General features: G+C 42.6%; 1 protein-coding gene across 3 annotated transcripts in view; it reads right to left on the bottom strand.

The window, feature by feature from the left end:
- SLC25A42 (solute carrier family 25 member 42) overlaps positions 1 to 16,330 on the bottom strand; it is a 47,529-nt gene extending 31,199 nt beyond the window's left edge. Inside the window, exon 1 of one of the 3 annotated variants that reach the window (XM_034422585.3) lies at positions 16,167 to 16,330. The gene's annotated coding sequence lies outside the window, so the exon portion shown is untranslated. Of the gene's footprint in view, positions 1 to 7,614; positions 7,682 to 16,166 lie in introns of those variants that run through there. The other 2 variants (XM_060694746.2, XM_060694744.2) reach the window with 2 other exon arrangements.
- Between the last annotated feature and the right edge of the window lie 3,698 nt (positions 16,331 to 20,028).

Genomic DNA, 20,028 nt, shown 5'->3' with positions numbered 1-20,028 from the left:
ACGTGCCAAAAGCGAGGGGAGTGCGGAGAGGTCGCGCACACGTGTGCCCACACCCACAATTCAATGCGCCTCACCCCCCTGCGCATGCGTGCGTGACCCCCCTGTGCTCCAACTGCTTTTGGCATGGTGGGCCTGCCCAAGGCTGCAGAGCTTTTCTAGGAGCCTGGGGAGGGCGAAAACAGCCTTCCCCACCCTCCCGGAGGCCAGAAATGGCCCGTTTCCCAACTTCCGGTGGAACAGAAAATGATGTTTTTTGCCCTCCCCAGGCTCCAGAGCCTTTCTAGGAGCCTGGGGAGGGAGAAAACGGCTTTCCCTAAGGCCTGAAAATCAGCTGGCCAGTGCGCGCATGCGCGCTGGAGCTGAGCTAGGGCAACGCTCGTGTGCCCACAGATATGGTTCCATGTGCCACCTGTGGCACGTATGCCATAGGTTCACCATCCTGGATATAGGGACTCGGTTGCAGAGGAAAAGCCACAAGAAGTAGCCACGGCAAATAATTCCCTGAAGTTACCAGCCATCAAGAAATTGCTACATCTGCAAAAGGGATAAATATTCAGTGGCAGGACTTACAAAACATTCCGGGAAAAATTTGCTAGCCAGTGTAAACAGAGGTGTGCAACTCTTACTGGGTTAAGAATTACTCCAAATAGTTGAATTTGAAAAAGCAGGTACACATAGACCTCACCTAGTGACCATTCAAAGTTACAACACATGCATCAAAAGCTACTTATGACCTGATTCTGGAGTTCCGATGGCTACACAGGCCCCCCAAGATCATATGATTGCATTTCGGGTGCTTGACAACCAGCTCACTTTTATAACCGATTTATGACTTTTCAGCCAATTTCCGTCAAAAGACACTCAGTTACATTGATTTGCTTAATAACATCAGCATTCGCTTAACAACTGCAATGTTCTCTTAGTGGCCACTACAAAAGAATTAATGAAATCAGGTCCAGTTACGTGGCTGCCTTGACTTGATCATCATGACTTATGATAGAAATTCCAGGCTCCGTTACAGTCACAAATCAAGGACTACTTGTACAAGCCACATAAAAGTGGTTGGAGAACCCAAAGCTACAGTTGCAAGAAAAAGTATGTGAACCCCTTTGGGATTACGTGGAGTTTTGCATGAATTGGTCATAAAATGTGCTCTGATCTTCATCTAAGTCACAACAATAGAAAAACACAATCTGCTTAAAATAATACTACACAAACATTAGATGTTGCCATGGTTTAATTGAACATAACATGTAAACATTCACAGGGCAGGGAGGAAAAAGTATGTGAACCTTTGGACTTAATAACTGGTTGACCCTCCTTTGGCAGCAATAACCTCAACCAAACGTTTCCTGTAGTTGCAGATCAGACCTGCACAACGATCTGGAGTAATTTTGGACCACTCCTCTTCACAAAACTGTTTCAAGTGTAGCAATATTCTTGGGATGTCTGGTGGGAATCGCTCTCTTAAGGTCATGCCACAGCATTTCAATCGGGTTGAGGTCAGGACTCTGACTGGGCCACTCCAGAAGGCGTATTCTGTGCTGTTGAAGCCATTTTTTTTGTTGAATTACTTGTATGCTTTGGGTCATTGTCCTGTTGCATCACCCATCCTCTGCAGAGCTTCAGTTGGCGGACAGATGGTCGTACGTTCTCCTGCAAAATGTCTTGATAAACTCTGGAATTCATTTTCCCATCAATGACAACAATCCGTCCAGGCCCTGAGGCAGCAAAGCAGCCCCAAACCATGATGCTCCCTCCGCCATGTTTTACAGTGGGGATGAGGTTTTGATGTTGGTGTGCTGTGCCTTTTTTTCTCCACACATATTGTGTGTTCTTCCCAAACAACTCAATTTTGGTTTCATCTGTCCACAGTATATTTTGCCAGTAGTGCTGTGGAACATCCAGGTGCTCTTTTGCAAACTTCAAACGTGCTGCAATATGTTTTTTGGACAGCAATGGCTTACTCCGTGGTGTCCTCCCATGTACTCCATTCTTGTTTAATTTTTTCCTTATTGTAGATGTGTCAACAAAAATGTTAGCATGTGCCAGAGATTTCTGTAGGTCTTTAGCTGACACTCTAGGATTCTTCTTTACCTCATGAAGCATTCTGCGCTGTGCTCTTGCAGTCATTTTTACAGGACGACCACGCCTAGGGAGAGTAGCAACAGTGCTAAACTTTCTCCATTTGTAGATAGTCTGTCTTACCGTGGACACATAAACATCAAGGTTTTGGAGATACTTTTGTAACCCTTTCCAGCTTCATGCAAGTCAACAATTCTTGATCGTAGGTCTTCTGAGAGCTCTTTTCTGCAAGGCATGGTTCACATCAGACAGTGCTTCTTGAAACCAGTAAACCCAAAACAAGTGTGTGATTTTAAAGGGCAGGACAGCTGTCAGCAACACATCCAATATCATCACACTGATTGGAGTCATCAAGGTTGGCTCACTCCTGGCTCCAATTAGCTCTTGGAGAAGTCATTAGGCTAGGGGCTCACATACTTTTTCCTCCCTGCACTGTGAATGTTTACATGTTATGTTCAATTAAACCATGGCAACATCTAATGTTTGTGTAGTATTATTTTAAGCAGACTGTGTTTTTCTATTGTTGTGACTTAGATGAAGTTCAGAGCACATTTTATGACCAATTCATGCAAAACTCCACGTAATCCCAAAGGGGTTCACATACTTTTTCTTGCAACTGTAAGCTAATTAACATTATTACTTTTAATTCACTGCTAAAATTTAACATATATGCATACATGCATAATACATACATACATATTTTAGCGACCCCCAAATTTTCTATTTTCCCTTGTATGTACGTCCAAAACTCAGAAATAAGGGAAGCAGCAGATGGAAGACTTGCTGTTCCACAATCTGGAGAGACATAAGGTGTTACACTGTGCATCTGGTGATTTGCTGATTGTATAACTATACTGCAGGTAGTCCTCGACTTATGACCACGATTGAGCCCAACATTTCTGTTGTTAAGTGAGACATTTGTTAAGTGAGTTTTGCCCCATTGTATGACCTTTCTTGCCACAGTTGTTAAGTGAATCCCTGCAATTGTAAAGTTAGTAGCATGGTTTTTAAGTCAATCTGGCTTCCCCATTGACTTTGCTTGTCAGAAGGTTGCAAAGGGAGAATCCCATGATCCCAGGACACTGTGACCATCATAAATATGAGTCAACTGCCAAGTGTCTGAATTTTGACCACATAACTTATGGGGATACTGCAACTGTCATTAACTGTTGTAAGTCGTGGACTACCTGTATAACTTAATCCTGAATGGAAAGACAAATACAGGTAGTCCTCACTTAACAACTGGGACCAACAACTCTGTTGCCAAGCGATGTGATTGTTAAGCCAAACGTCACATGACCACAACTTTTCAATTTTACTTCTGCCTTCTCCATTGACTCAGCTTGCTTGATTTAGCTTGTAAAGCTTACAACATGCAAATGGTAATCACATGACTGCAGGACGCTGCGATGGACTTAGATGCGAGGACCAGTTGTAAAGTTACTTTTTTTTTAAAAAATTTTTTGATTTATATGCTGCCCTTCTCCGGAGACTCAGGGCGGCTTACAATGCGCTAAGCAATAGCCTTCATACTTTTGTATATTTATACAAAGTCAGCTTATTGCCCACACAAACTGGGTCCTCAATTTACCTACCTTAGAAAGGATGGAAGGCTGAGTCAACCTTGAGCCTGGTGAGATTCGAACTTACAGTAATTGCAGACAGCTGGTGTTAATCACAATGCTTTTAGTCTGCTGAGCCACCAGGCCCTACTGGTCCTACTGTAACTTTAAAATATTCATCAAGTGAGAATTGATGAACACTGACTGAATATTGATCGATCACCTGTGAGCGATCCAATAGAAAGCCATTCTTTTTGATTTCTGGCCAAAATCAACAGTCTAAAAATGATAAGTACCATAGCTCTTCTGAAATAATTCATCTTAGGTCGGTGATGGCGAATCTATGGCACGCGTGCCCAAAGTGGCACACGAAGCCATGTCGCTCAGCACGCATGGCCTTGCCTGTTTATCTTCTGGGTTTCTGGCACACATGCGTGGGCGATAATCAGCTGTCCTTCACGCGCGCGACAGTGCCGAAAACCAGTGTGTGCATGTACGTCTGCTAGCTGATTGTCGGGTGCGCATGCACACTAGACCCCAGAGGTTTGGCTTTTCTGGAGCGTGATCCATTCGCACACACGGCAGTGCTGAAACCCGGCCTGTGCATGCATGCCGGCCAGCTGATCATTGGCCGCGCATGCACACTAGAATCCGAGGTTTGGCTTTCCTGGAGTGTGGCCCCGACGAGCACGTGCGCGCGATATTTCTGCACCTTTTCAGCACCCAGTGTCGAAAAGGTTCGCCATCACTGTCCAAGGCAATTATTACAATGGATTGTTTATCACACTAATACATGATTTGCCATTAGTATAGAATAATATGGCTTCCAGTAAGAGAAAATCATGGCTTCCTGTCATAGGTGAAGATACAACAGGTTGAAACTGAGTCTTGTATAACTGGAGGGGGGGAAGGCCGTCCGTAGGCAAGTTACCTCAGACAATTCCAGGCTAGCAGGGAAGGGGAAGAGATACACCACAAACAAATCTTTTTCTCTGAGTGATGACACTTGTCATCACTCAGAGAAAAAGATTTGTTTGTTTTCAAACTTGTTCGGCAGGTTAACTGAAAAGCAACTCACCTGACCTGGATAATTCACCTTCGATTTGCTAATACCATATTACACAAATACACAAACCAGAGGCAAAGGGCAACAAAATATTCTGCTATAAAATAATGCAATGGTAAAAAGGATACTGGGGAAGAATCACAGGGATGAAGAAGCTGCAGTAAGAGAGATATTGAAGAGCTTTGCCTGAACATGTTTTCATGCTTCGACAGTTAAAGTTCTTACCCCGAAAGTCTTCTAATGTTACTTAAAACTATGGATAGAACATAGGTTTGGGGAATGTTTCTTCCTTGTTTTGCTAAATTTTTTTACTTTATCAAAAAAAGAGCCCAGCACTAAACACAATAGTCCTCGACTTATGACCATAATTGAGCCTGGAGTTAAGGTTATAAGTCATTAAGGTTATATGACATTATAAGGGGTCATTAAGCGGGTCATCATGTGACCACACCTGATTTTACAACAATTTTTGCAGCAGTTATTAAGTGAACATGGCGGTAAAACGAATGCCACGGATGTTAAGCAAACCCATTATCTGCAATGGGCATTTTTTGCTGGAAACCAGAAGTAAACAGTTTCTGGCAAAAAAATGTTGTAATTTTTGGTTGTGTGACCATGGGACACTGCAAACAGTTGTAATTGTTGCTCAGTGCCCAGAATAGAATTAATGAATGCGCCATGGGTGACACACGGTCACTGGAACTTCGAATCTCCGTCGTAAGTATATTTTTGGTGTCTGTTGAAACTTCAAGCAGTCGCTAAGTAACCAGTCTTAAGTCAAGGACTACCTGTAAGCTCCTAACAGTACAGCCAAACTACACCCCAGAAACCATTCAATGAATGATTCCCATCTACACAAACCATTGTGAGCATCATATTAGGGACTGCCTCTAAATAAATAAAAACTCCCTGTAGTCCCTATTTGGGATACAGTCAGGGCAACTGGATGGAGCCGAGTCTTTACTGGCCGGATGCCCTTCCTGATGCCTACTCGGAGTTCTCAGCAGATGTTTTTTGTCTGTGCTCTAGGAGATAAAGGTCTCTCACTACCTAGGATTGAACTCTCAACCTTTCATAGTGAACTTTCATCACTAGGCTACCACGCTGCACAGGGACTGCCTCTAAATGCTCTTCTAAAAAGCACAGTGCAGAGCAAAAGCAACACCTTATTACAATCTCATATTTATGCATCAATCTGATAACGGCAAATGACAAGACTTGCAGAAGACAGATTACACTTACACCAGCTGAGACATAGATTCTAGGATAAAATTGAGCACAGAAACAGAATGGCCTGACACATTCTTCAAATCAGCTCAGAACATCAAAGAGGAAAGGTTATTTATATTTCACTACTAGTTGCAGAAAACCTACCAATTTACTATGGATCCGTGATGGCGAACCTATGGCACACGTGTGCCTGAAGTGGCACGCGGAGCCATGTCGCCTGGCACACACGGCGTCGCCTGTCCCTCTTCCGGGTTTCTGGTGCGCATGCGCGTGTGATGATCAGCTGGCCTTTTTGCATGCGGCAGTGCTGGAAACTGGAAGAGCTGGTCTTTCGTTTTCCTATATGAACATGTGTGCCAGCCAGCTGATCGTCTTGCATGCATGCGCGCCAGAAACCCGGAAGAGTAGCTGGCTGAAACTGGAAGTTCATTTTTGGGCACGCCATGCATCTTAACCAGTAGTGGGTTTCAAATCCCGTCGCTACCAGTTCGCTCGTGGACAACGCGCTCGCACGCAACACTTCTGCGCATGTGCAGAGATGTCCGGGCGAGTGGGCGGAGCCTCCTGCCACCGCCGCTATCGGTTCCCCTGATCCGGTGCGAACCGGTAGCAACCCACCACTGATCTTAACGTTCCCGAGATTGAAAAACACTGCCGTAGATTGCCATAAAATCCTGGTGAACTTCATGCTATCTCAGATTTTCAAGAAAAAAAGAACGTTTCTGCAATCATAAATAGATATTGCTTTATACCTAACAGCCTGCAGGCTCTGACATCACAATCTTTCGGTCTATACTACAGCTCAGGTTTGAGTAAATCCAGCAACCTAGAATTGAAAAGAGCCATTTAGGCCACTGTTTTTTGTTTTTTTTTTCAAATTTGGCAACTTTAGAATATGTGGACTTCAAGTCTCAGAATTCCCCAACATGGGGAATTCCCCAACATGGGGAATTCTGGTAGTTGAAGTCCACATACTTTAAACTTGCCAGTTTGAAAGCCACCGATCTAAACTTTGAATCCAATACATTGCTCAGATGAGTAACCCAAATTCAAGAATCCTTAGCAGATGGTTCTACCCTTCGCCTGAATACTTCCAGTGAAAGTAAGCCCACTCTCTATGATTCATTGGTTCCACTGCCAACATGCTCTTCCTGTTTTTTTTCAAACCATCAATTTCTATAACTTGGGATCCCAGTTCTGAATCCTATACTTTAGAATGAGAAAGAATAAATTTTCATCTTTTTTTGGGGGGGGGGGTGTCAAATATTTTTCAAATACAGGTAGCCCTGGACTTACAACCGTTCGTTTAATAACTGTTTGAAGTTACAACGGCACTGAAGAAAGTGACTTATGACTGTTTTTCACACTTATGACCGCTGTAGCATCCCCATGGTCACATGGTCAAAATTCAGATGCTTGGCAACTGACTTATATTTATGATGGTTGCCGTGTTCGGGGTATATATGATCCCCTTTTATGAACTTTTGACCAGCAAACTCAACGGGGAAGCCAGATTCACTTCAAACAACTGTGTTGCTAACTTAACAACTGCAGTGCTTCACTTAACAACCGTGGCAAGAAAGGTCTTAAAACAGGGCACTTAACAACTGTCTCGCTTAGCAACAGAAATTTTGGCCTCAATAGTGGTTGTAAGTCAAGGAGTGCTTGTACCTCAAGGGAAAATGCATGTTTTGTGGGAGACTGCATCCTCGCTTTGCATCTGTTGAGTTGTTTGACCTGAAAGCAAATTAGTGAAAAAAAAATAAGGAGAAGGGTCTTTACACACTTCCTGTATTGTTTTTCACTACTATAAATGAATGTGTTTAAAAAACAAAAGACGACTATCCTATCCTTCACACTCTCTCTTGTGAGTCCCTCTCTTTAAAATGAGGTTTAGATAAAAGAAAAACTTTTCTATTCTTATAAACGTCTTAATATACTACTTCAACTTCAAATTCAATGAAAGTCTGTTAGCGTTCAGGGCCTACAGTAGTCTGTATCCAAGACGTGTTATCTTTATAATGGGACGTTCCAGGGGTGAAATCCAGCAGGATCTGACAGGTTCTGGAGAACTGGTAGCAGAAATTTTGAGTGGTTCGGAGAACCAGCAAATGCCACCTCTGGCTGGTCCCAGAGTGGGGTGGGAATGGAGATTTTGCAATATCCTTCCCCCAGGAGTGGGGAAGGAATGGGGATTTTGCAATATCCTTCCCCTGGAGTGGGGTGGGAATGGAGATTTTGCAGTATCCTTCCCCTGCCACGCCCACCAAGCCACGCCCACAGAACAGGCAGGAAAAAAAAATTGAATTCCACCACTGGGACGTTCTGCTAACCATTCAGTATTCTTTCAGCACACTATTGATATTTAGGGGCACATCCCTACGACAGAGGTGGGGAACTATGGCCCCTTTATGACTTGTGGACTTCAACTCCCAGAATTCATCAGCCAACATGGCTGGCTCAGGAATCCCGAGAGTTGAAGTCCACAAGTCATAAAAAGGCCATAGGTTTCCCCACTCCTGCCCTACGAGAATGAATTCAAAATTCCAACAATTTTACCCATCTTTTAAAATGCCATATGTAAACAATTATGTTGAAGAGAATGCCAGGGGATTGGTAAATATTGAAGGACTGGATTAGGTCCAAGTTAAGGTCTACCCTTAGCTATGGAAGTTCATTAAGTGAGCACGGGTCATGCACTAACTCTTAGTCTAATTAATTACTACATGGGGAAGTAATTGTGGGGGGGGGGGAGAATTGGGAGGAAAGAATTATATTTAAACTCACAGAATTCCTAATCAGTGGAAGACGGCACTAACTGAGGGTTGCCCCAAGGATCTAAAGCTTGGTTTAGAACAGGGGTGTCAAACTCAAGGCCCGGGGGCAGGATTTGGCCCACGGGGTGCTTAGATCTGGCCTGTGGGGCCACCCTGGAAACAGCAGAGGACTGGCCTGCGGTGCCTCTGTCAGCGAAAACGGAGCTCCTCTATTTTCACTGGCAGAGTTGCAGGAAGCCGTTGCAGCCAAAAACGGAGCTTGGGAGCCCGTTTTCTCTGGCAGACTGCTCGGGCCATGAGGAGTGTGCTATTCACAAAAAAGTGCTCCAGTTTGGTCTAGTACAGGGCTGTCAAACTCAAGGCCTGCAGGCCAGATCTGGCCCGTGGGGTGTTTAGAACTGGCCTGCGGGGCCACACTGGAGACAGTGAAGGACAAGCCCACGGCGCCTCTGTCAGCGAAAATGGAGCTCTGGAGGGCCACGCGCAGCCCTCCTGAACTCCGTTTTAACTAGCAGAAGGTTGCAGGAGGCCGTCACAGCCGAAAATGGAGCTTGGGAGCCCGTTTTCGCTGGTACAGCACTAAGGCCATCACATGCGCACCCAACACAAGTGAGGTCGAGCTGGCCAGGTCCACCCTGGGCCCCCCCGAGGTCAAACACAACCCTGATGCGGCCCTCAATGAAATCGAGTTTGACACTCTTGGTTTAGAACAATATTCCTCAACCTTAGCAACTTTCAGATTTACAGTTGCCAAGGGTGAAACACCCTGCTTTAGAATCAGTTTATCCACCCCATTCCTTAAGCAAACATGTTATTGTTCACAGATTTTTATTGTTCATGTTATTGCTGGTTCTCCACAGCACTGCAAGTGTCCCAAAGTTTTCTTTTAAAAAAAAAAAAAAATCAGAATTCAAATTCACCTGAGGAGATTAAAGGCAGGACTTGCTCTGCCCAGTATCTAGTAACCCCAGTCTTGGTTTTAACCTGGTTACATAGGAGTTACACAACGTGAAGGTGGGAGGGAACTCAGATAAAGATCAACACAGGAATAAAGAAATCCAAGCACGTGAATAAATGAAGTACCAAATTATTTATGTCCCACCTTTATTATTTTTACAAGGTGGTGAATATATCCCACACACCTTCCTTCTCCTATTTTCCCCACAACAACAACCCTGTGGAGGTGGGTTGGGCTGAGAGAGAGGGACTGGCGCATAATTTCTCAAGAAGCTTTCGTGCCTAAGGCAAGCCTAGAACTCTCATTTTTCCTAGAATGATTGGCCTAAAGTCATCCAGCGCCTTTTATGCCCATGGCAGGACTAGAAGTCCAAGTCTCCCGATGATTGGCCCAAAGTCACCCAACTGGTTTTCACGGCTAAGGCAGGACTTGAACTCACAGTCTCCCACTTTTTAGCCTGGTGTCTTAACTACTAGACCAGGAATGTCAAACTCGATTTCATTGAGGGCCACATCAGTGTTGTGTTTGACCTCAGGGGCCGGGGTGCACATGGCCAGGGTAGGCATGGCCAGCTCAACGTCACCCGTGTCGGGGATGCCTGTGGTGGCCTGAGCATTTTGTCAGCGAAAATGGGTTCACGAGCTCCATTTTCGGCTGTGACGGCTTCCTGCAACCCTCTGCTGGGGAAAATGGAGCTCAGGAGGGCTGTGCGCGGCCCTCCTGAGCTCCATTTTTGCTGGCAGGGGCACCGCAGGCTGGTCCTTCGCTGCCTCCAGTGTGGCCCCACGGGCCAGATCTAAGCACCCCAAGGGCCAGATGCAGCCTGCAGGCTTTGAGTTTGATAGCTCTGCACTAAACCAAACTGCAGCACTTTGCTTTTTTGTGGATAGCATACTAGCTTGGAAGAAGAGTGTCCTGCCTTCATTCCGCTTAGAAGGGGATGCAGGCCTGAGCTGGTAAGTATTTCTGTAGATGAGTAATTTTTGCAAGCTCATTTTCAACATTAGTTACACATTCTGGTAAATATTCAATACGATCTGTAATTTTTTTTTTTCTTACATGCTGGAATTCTTGCAGAGAGTCCAGCTGCTAAATGCTCCAGTTGGCACCTCTTTTCCCACCCCAACCCAAATTTTTGCTAGTTGAGAAAATTTTTCCATTTCACCTCTCAGTGTGGAAATAACCTTTGCTTCCACAACATCTATATAAACTTTCAGGACAAGAACAGTTTGTTTGACATTCGAATCGTTTGAAAGTTTTGGGAAGAGGTATGTAGAAATCGCTCCCCGAGAATCAACAACTGAAAGCAATCAAAAGGCACAGAACAGTCGCACCTAGAAAACAGGAAAGATAAATAAACCTTCCTGAAGTCAGGAACACAAAAAGAATTAACCTGGTATGGTTACGAAATCAATGCCTAAACCAGACAAGCCAACATGGTAATAAAGAAAACTGAGAATGAACTGAAAAGGGGAGAAGTAAGCCTTTTCAATAGCTGCAATTCCTAGAAAAGATAAGTGTAAATTCCTATATATAGTTCTTGTCAGTCAGTTCATCAGAAGTGCAATTTATACCCTCTGGATGTTTATTAGAATCCGCTTTTCATCACTCCGGTTTACAACGGGAAAGCTAGACAGTACAGGTAATCCACAACTAACCACAGTTAATTTAGTGACCATTCAAAGTTACAAAGAACTGAAAAATGTGACTTATGACTGTTTTTCACATGACCATTGCAACATCCCCATGGTCACCTGATCAAAATTAAGACACTTGGCAACTGACACATATTTATGACGGTTGCAGTGTCCCAGCGTCACGTGATCCTTTTTTGCAACCTTCTGACAAGCAAAGTCAATGGGGAAGCCACATTCACTTAACAACCGTGTTGCTAACTTTACAATTGTAGTGATTCACTTAAGAACTGTGGTAAGAAGGGTCATAAAATGGGGCAAAATTCACTAAATGTCCTTCTTACTTGGCAACAGAAATTTTGAGCTCAATTGTAGTTGTAAATCAAGGACTACCTGTACATCAAATGGATTGGCAATTATCAGTGATTTAACTAAGGCTTAATTAATGCTCTTGCTAGATCTTATATTTGAGGCTGATTTTAACTCTGTTATTATAATACTGTTATTGTAATACTGGTGAGTCAATACAAAACACTTGCATCTACCTCTATTAGTTGTTTGGCTGTATTGTTTAAATTATTAAAAGGAACTGTTTTAAATTATCAGTGAGCTAATTATTAGAGAAATAATGGGATTTTCTTTCCTGACTAGATAGAAATTGGCTGGGAATGCTCAAGATCTGGATTTCCCACAACAAGCAATACAGGTAGTCCTCGACTTATGACCACAATTGAGCCAAACAATTCTGTTGCTAAGTAAAACATTTGTTAAATAAATCTTGTCCCATTTTACGGCCTTTCTTACCACATTTACTAAGTGTACCACTGCAGTTAGGGACATGGTTAAGTGAATCTGGTTTCCCCCTTGACTTTGCTTCTCAGAAATTTGCAAAAGCTGATCACATGACCCCATGCGAGCCAGTTGCCAAGCATCTGAATTTTGATCACATGGCCACAGGGATGCTGCAACAGTCATTAAGTGTGAAAAATGGGTCACAAGTCACTTTTTTCAGTCGGATTGCAACTTTGAATGGTCACTAAATGAACGGTGGTAAGTCGAGGACTACCAGTAGTAGAATTAGTGGAATGTTGCAATGCGGCTCAACAAGTTAATTCATAATTCAGATGCGAAAGGCAAATTAATTCAAAACACTGCTCAAAAATTGTGTTCATCATCGTGCAGCTAAGCATATTTTGCTCTCAGTTTGTCCCATGAACAATACAAGAAGACTAAGAGTTTAGTCAGGTCTAACTACCCCACCTCTGTGAAAATCAAAGCCTTTAAAATAACCTGTTTCTACTGAATACAATTGCGGGAGAGATATAAAACATTGTACAAGAGGAAAACAATGTTTCAGAATGTTACCCATGTAGGAATAATTTTTAAAACATCTGCAGATTCTCAGTATTGAAAATCTAAACCATGCAACCAAAATGCACACGACAACAGAAAAGTTTCCCAGAAGGTTTTAAACCTCTGTAGCTAATTAAAACATATCGTTTTCAAGCATTGTTGACTGAGGCTTATATCAATGTCAGTCATGAAGACTTCCTTGACAGCCAAATCACCAACAACAATCTGAAAATTAAACACAAGGATTTCTGCAGAAAATAAAAATTGCATTTGTGTGTGTCAACCCCTAAACCTAGCAAGTTAGATTTTTATCACATGCCAACTAAAGTCAAAGTCGTAACACCAGAGCTTCATCAGCTGATTCAGCTACCAGCTTTATCTCCAACAATAGAGGGAATAGCATTCCTTATCTTCTCTACGCTTAAGAAAGTACATACATACACACCCCTGTCACACTGTGACAGAAAAGAAGAAAAATGTCTAGGCCAATGCAAGATAGCCTGAAGAGGGAGATGGGAAAGGAGGAAATTTTCCCTAAATTTGATTTGTCGCAGCCCCATTTTACTAAGCTCCGTTGTACCCTAACCTCTTTTCTGAAATACAGGAAGGTGCTTTATACCAGGGGTCTCCAACCTTGGCAACTTTAAGACTTATGGACTTCAACTCCCAGAATTCCTCAGCCAGCTTTGTCAAGGTTGGAGACCCCTGTTTTATACAAGTGGCCACTCATGCAGCTGTTTTTTATGGTTGGCAATAACTCTCAGCATTACCAATGGGAGCTAACGGCCCTAGCTAAAAGAAAGTTTTACAAAAAACACCAGGGCTGCGGCTGCTGTATTCATGTATTCTTTGCCGTTCTTTTCAGCAGCCAAAAAACCAATTTTCACTGAATAACCATTGGTCTTTCTATTCCAGTGCTGCAGGCTCCGATTGGTGTAAATTTTATCTTTGACAGAGGGAAGGGAGGATACCAGAATTACTAAGAGCAAACCTGTACAAATAAAAACCGATGTTTCACCAACTGAATACACGGTATCTTTTCCTGCCTTAAAAACAGAAAATTCAAACGGTTTCACATGGATGGAGGGAAGGGGAGAGACATAGAGAGAAGAGAAGGAAAAACTTATTCCAAATTTGTAGGCTTCATTCTTGGTTTGTCAAGTCAAGATTCCCCTATCAACAGGTTTAAGAGAGCCCCAAGCCTCTTTCTCACTATTCTGAGATAACTGGGACAACTTTATTCACTATTCGCTTCTTCCAATCGTTATGACAATAATTCATCCAAAAATAATTTCAATAAAATAAAAAAAAAGTCAGCATGATGTAAAGATTAATCACCTCTGAAGCTCACTGTGATCAAACTAGCTACTCTTATTCACCCTAACTTCAGATGATCGATTCAAAAAATGAAATACTGAACTCTTCTGAGGGAAAAAAAAAAACAGAGAGAAGGGAAGCTACAGATAAGAATACTTCTGTTCACAAAATACCACTGAAGGATAGACTAATTCTCCACTGAGGGGGGTATACTAATATGGATTTTAGGAGTGGTGGTGAATTGCAACACTGAAAAAGAAAGCCAATATAATAGGATTCCACCAAAACTTACAAAAGCAGTTGTTTTAATTTTATGTACTTCAACAACCACTTTCTTAAAACTATGTGGAAAGTGCTATACAGTGTGTTATTATTTATTTATTTTACAGAATTTATATGCCCCCCTTCTCCCGAAGGACTCAGGGCGGCGAACACAGGTTAAAAACATACAATAATAAAACCCCACTAAAACCAGATTAAAATAATAAATAATAAAAACCCTAGGATCAGAATCAGCCCATTCATTGGAATAACCAAGTCTTCAGGCCTTGACGGAAGGAGCGGAGATCCGGGGCTGTCCGGAGCTCGGTGGGTAGTTCGTTCCAGAGGGTAGGGGCGCCTACGGAGAACGCCCTACCCCTGGGCGTCGCCAGATAGCATTGCCTGGTCTACGGTACCCTGAGGAGAGCAACCCTATGGGAGCGGACAGGACGGTGGGAAGCAGGGTTAGTGCAGATTTCTCTATTTAGGGATTGGGGTACTTTCTTTATCCTCAAATGTTTGGAGCGGGTGCTTTTAAAAAAATGACAGGAAGATTAACCATCTTTCCCGACTCAATCTTCCAGCTGTTCTTCTAAACAAGAGGTCAATTAACCTTAAGCTTTTCCCAACCACAAAGAATGGGGAATTAAACTTTGATCCTTCATCTCCTTCTCAAATGAATGCGGTCAGATTTAAGCTTTTCAACCCTCTATCCCTTCAACTAAGGGAGGAGCTAACCTGCAGCCTCCACTGGTTTTTTAGCCAAAGGAACAAGACAATAGAAACCCTTTTAATTCTTAACCCCCACACAAAACCCCATTAAGAAGGGAAAGAGGTGGGAAGGACCCCACATTTTAAACATTTGTTGTCATCCCCCCACCTTTCAAATCAAGTATACTAAGTCAAGAAGGAAAGAGGGGAAGTTATCTATTGCACTGCAGTTCAACAAGTTCATTCCTTCTCTGCCTTATTTTTGGGGTGCGTGTGAAAGAAGATACAGGATAATTGTCCCCCTAATTTAGTTATATATTGTTTAGATTGAACTCTCTATCCTGGATGGGAATGTGGGGCATAAGGAAAGTGGCTTGTTGCAGACACAAAGGTCAACTTTCAACAACACATACAGCAAAACACACAAGTTTAGAAACCATAAATTCAAGCCCCCTTCCCCAACTCAACTCAAGAGGAGGAAAAAGAGGGGAGCAATTCACCTTCAGCCTTGACCCCCTTCCTCTCTCAAGGCAGAGGAGTGACTATTAACCCTTTCTCTAACTGGTAAATACGAAGAAGGGAGAAACTCAAAAGCTCTCCGCCATGCTATCAGATGAAGCAATATTTGAATTAAAACCACCGGCATATTAGAACCAGGGGGTACATTTTGCTTTTCTCCCCCTCCATATCTTTTGGACCCCTCCTCTAAAAAGAAGGAAGAGAAGAATTTGAGCCCCCCTTTAAATCCAAGGGGGGAGGTGATGATCCCTCTATAGTCCCCTCCTTGTCAAGGGATGGGGGTGGGGGGCAATTCAGCCTTTATTTTCACCCCTAGTCTCTTTGGGAAGCAGGGAAATTAGCCTTTATTCTCTCTCATCTGATCCAAGTAAGTCTGAAGGTTTCCCTTCCCTTTTAGGAGAGTACAAATTAGCCACTGTCACATCAAGACGGGGTGGGGTGGGGGATTTGGCTTTTAAGTTACATGCCTCCCCCCCCCACCCCCAGGCACAGCTTAGCAGTCTTGAAGTCCCCCATTTCTGTAGAATGAGAATGACTTTAAAAACTTCCCTTCCCACTTGCCTTAATATCACCCCCCCCAAACTTGTCCCTAAAGAGGGGAGAAACACTCAGACGACCCCCCTCTCATTTATTTATTTATTTATTTATTTTGGAGGAAAGGGGAGCAACTGCATATCGCACATGCGCACTCACCCCTCCCTTCAGGTGCGCTCGATCTTCCAGCTGCTGTCGCCACTGTCGTCTAGCCTCGTCTAGCCTCGTCCCTCCGGGACACGCCCCTTATGCTCTCCTCTTGGCCAATCAGCGCGGCCCGTTTCAAAAAGAGGCGGAGGAGGGAGGGGGACGAGGAGCGAGGCGAAAACTAAGGGGAAGGAGGAAGGTCATCGCAGAGGAGGAGGGAGCTTCGGTTTGCGTGATTGGCTGCTGCTCTCGCCAATAGCGATAGAGAAAACTGATGCGGGCGGGTAGGGAAAGAAGGCTCAGAGCAGTCCTGGAGGAAGGTGCTCAACCGGGGTGGGCGGGGTTTGGTGATGGGAGGCCACGCCTACAGGAAGATGGGAGGTGCGTAAATTAGATGTCTGGTATTTTGTTTTGTTATGCCTTTTTATCACTCTAATTTAAATCTGTGTGTATGTATGTGTATACACTCACACATATATTAATGAATTAAGTATTGAGTTAATTTATGCATTGTTTAAGCTTTATTTGACGTTATTAATGCGTTGGTACTCATTACGAAAACACTTAACATCAGAATATAGTGTGGCATGATAAATAATTTCACTAGGCATTTTACAAAGTAAATCCATATCTTGCCCAATAATTGAGTATCACTAATAAAATAGTATACATTTGTAATTAGACATGACACCACATATATGCATATATATATGTGTGTGATGTGATTTCACTGAGCTATGGCTGCAAACTGGATTACGTAGGAAAATACCCGGTTGAAAAAAAATACACACAAAACCTACGATAAAAGAAGAAAGCATACATATATACATATATACATATATATACATGCATACACATACATACATACATACACACACACACATTTGTGATATTGTCAAGGCCATTTATTGATTAGCTTTTTACCCTGCCTTTATTTTTAGTGGATACAAGATGGCATACAAACTCCTGCCTTGTTATTTCTCCACAATAACAATCCTGTGAGGTAGGTTGGAGAGAGAGGGGGAGGGAGGGAGAGAGGGAGGGAGGGAGAGGGGGGAGGGAGGGAGAGGGAGGGAGGGAGAGAGAGGAGAAAGAGACAAGAGAGACTAGTTCAAAGTCTCTGCTGGCTTTTATGTTTAGGAGTGAACTAGAACTCACAATAGCCTGTAAATCTACACAAAATTGTGTGCAATGGTACTATTTATGTATTTATTAGATGTATATGCCCTCCATCTCACTCTGTGTTAATATATTCCTGTAAATGCTGGACCATCTGGCTGAATTAAAAAAAAAATGATGTCTTTGAATTGTTGTGATAGACAAAATTGTTGAGAATATCTTAGACCAATAGTCATTCAATACAAGATAAAATAGTTGGAAGCATTAATATAAAACCTCAATCTTAAATATTTTGGATGCATAATGTGCAGGCAGGAGTCATTAGAGAACATCCTGATGTTTGGAAAAATCAGGCAGTCCAGACACAATAACGAAATGCAAAGGCAACACACTGGCAATATATTGTCAAGGCTGTTATTTTCATGGTGACATTAAAACCATACCAATGTGGTGCTGTAGAAAATTGTATCAGAAATCATTACACAAATATATAAGATTAGAAATATTGTGATAACATCATCTTGTGTTTCACATTACCTCAGGATTATACTGACTGGGTGTGGATGCTGCTCCCTGAACCACAAGAATTAATAATTCATTATAGATGTAGAAAAACGGGCTGATGACTGGAAACACTTAAGAATAAAGCTATTATGGACTGAGGCGAGAATCGATGGATCCTGACGCTTGAAATTATTAAAGGCAACTGAAAAAGAGGTAAATCAAAGTTTAGATATTTTCACTGGTGTCACAGGATATTGTGTAGGTCAGGGGTGAAATGCTCCCCGTTTGGACTGGATCTCCGGTAGCGATGGCAGCGGGTGGTTTGGAGAACCAGTAGCAAAAATCCCTGCCCCCCCCATGCCCAGCTGAGCCACGCGATCATCAGAGGCTTTTTTTTTTTTACTTTTAAAAGCATTTTTTCTACAACCTCTTCAGCCGAAAAAATGCTTTTAAAAGTTAAAAAAAAAAAAGTTGGCCACACCCACCCAGTCACATTACACCCCCCCAAGCCACACCCACAGAACCGGTAGTAACAAATTTTACATTTCACCACTGGTAGGTGCTTACAAACACCTTCCTGTAACCAAGAACTGATAAACCAGTAAATTGTGACTAACAAATAATCCTGGCAAATTATTATCCATTAACTCACAGAAATAACTGAGCCATAAGTACCCACATGTTGTCAAGCACACACAAGTTTGGATCATGTGACTATAGGGATGCTACAACAATTCCAAGTTTGAGGACCAATTGCAAGTCACTTTTTCTCAGTGCTGTTATAACTTCAAAAGATCATTAAATGAATGATTATAAATTCAAAATTACCCGTAGTAGTTTCAGAGTATCATGCCCTTCAGTGGTGGGTTCCTCCTGGTTCGGCCCGGTTCTCCCGAGCCGGTAGAGGTGACGATATGACGTCACCGAACCGGTTCTGCTAGTCAGAACAATCAACCAATGGAACAGAAGTTGCCTTTAGAAGTTATGGGAGCTTCATCACTGGAAGCTTTCAAGAAGACACTGGACTGCCATCTGTCAGAAATGGTGTAGGGTCTCCTGCTTGGCCGGCGGTTTGGACTAGATGACCTACAAGGTCCCTTCCAACCCTTTTAATCTGATAATCTGTTATTAAACATTCTCCCTTCGGAGATTACAATCATCCCAACCCTTTTAGCCTTTTGTAAGGCCCTTAAAACCCTGCCTATCTTCCTGTGTCTGGGGTACTGAATGTGTTAAGGGCCCCATTTTCTCGGTTATATTGCTAACTGGTCAAGTATCCTGCCCCTGTGCATATTTAATCTGGATGTTTTTAATGTTTAAAATGTTTTTAGTATTTTTAATTGTAATGTAGTTTTTGAATTGTAAGCCACCCAGCGTCATTGACTGAGATGGCTGACTATAGAAATAATAAAATAAAATAAAATAAAATAAAATAAAATAAAATAATAAAATTAAAATAAAATAAAATAAAATAAAATAAAATAAAATAAAATAAAATAAAATAAAATAAAATAAAATAAATAAATGTGTAACATGTTTTCCCATGCTTGAATGACCTTTGCTTTTACTCAAGCAAGTCAGTTATTTAGGATTACACAATACATTGGACCTTAAACCAATGGATTCCCTGAATGCTACATTACATTAACTTAGCTCATTTTGTATGTTTAATGATTAAGATGTTGGCCTATGATTGGAGACATGGAGGCTTGGTCAGTTTCCTGGATGATTTTAGGACAGTCCCTGTCCTAAATGGCCAAAGGGCCAGGAGGATGTGATGATAGGGGTGCTGGTTTAATATCAAGGAAAACCGATTTCCAGCTCACCCTTAGCTATGGAATATCGCTGGATGATTTTGGATCAGTCACCCTCTCCATCCAAACTATTTCACAATCCTTGTGCAGGAAGAATTGGAGCAGGGAGTACTGAGCATAGCTCTGCCTGGATAAATATATTATTATATACCATAAAAGTATAATTATGTGTGTCATGCAACCCCATCAAATTGGGTCGATTGAATAAGTTATGTTTATACATGCTGTGCCCTGGGAATCACACGTTGCTTTAACACAAGTTGGGCCAAACATGATTTCTTCAACCCTGGATTATTGAGAAAAGCGCAATTTGTTGAGATTACCTCAGGGGTGAAATGCTCCCGGTTCGGACCAGATCACCCGATCCGGTAGCGATGGCGGCAGGTGGTTTGGAGAACCGGTAGCAAAAATCCCTGTGCCCCCCCACCATGCCCAGC

The sequence above is a fragment of the Pantherophis guttatus genome, chromosome 1 (assembly GCF_059756535.1).
Source record: "Pantherophis guttatus breed Tessera chromosome 1, ASM5975653v1, whole genome shotgun sequence".
Lineage (NCBI taxonomy): Eukaryota > Metazoa > Chordata > Lepidosauria > Squamata > Colubridae > Pantherophis > Pantherophis guttatus.
The sequence above is the reverse complement of the archived record's forward strand: the minus strand, read 5'-3'. Positions and strand labels throughout refer to the sequence as shown.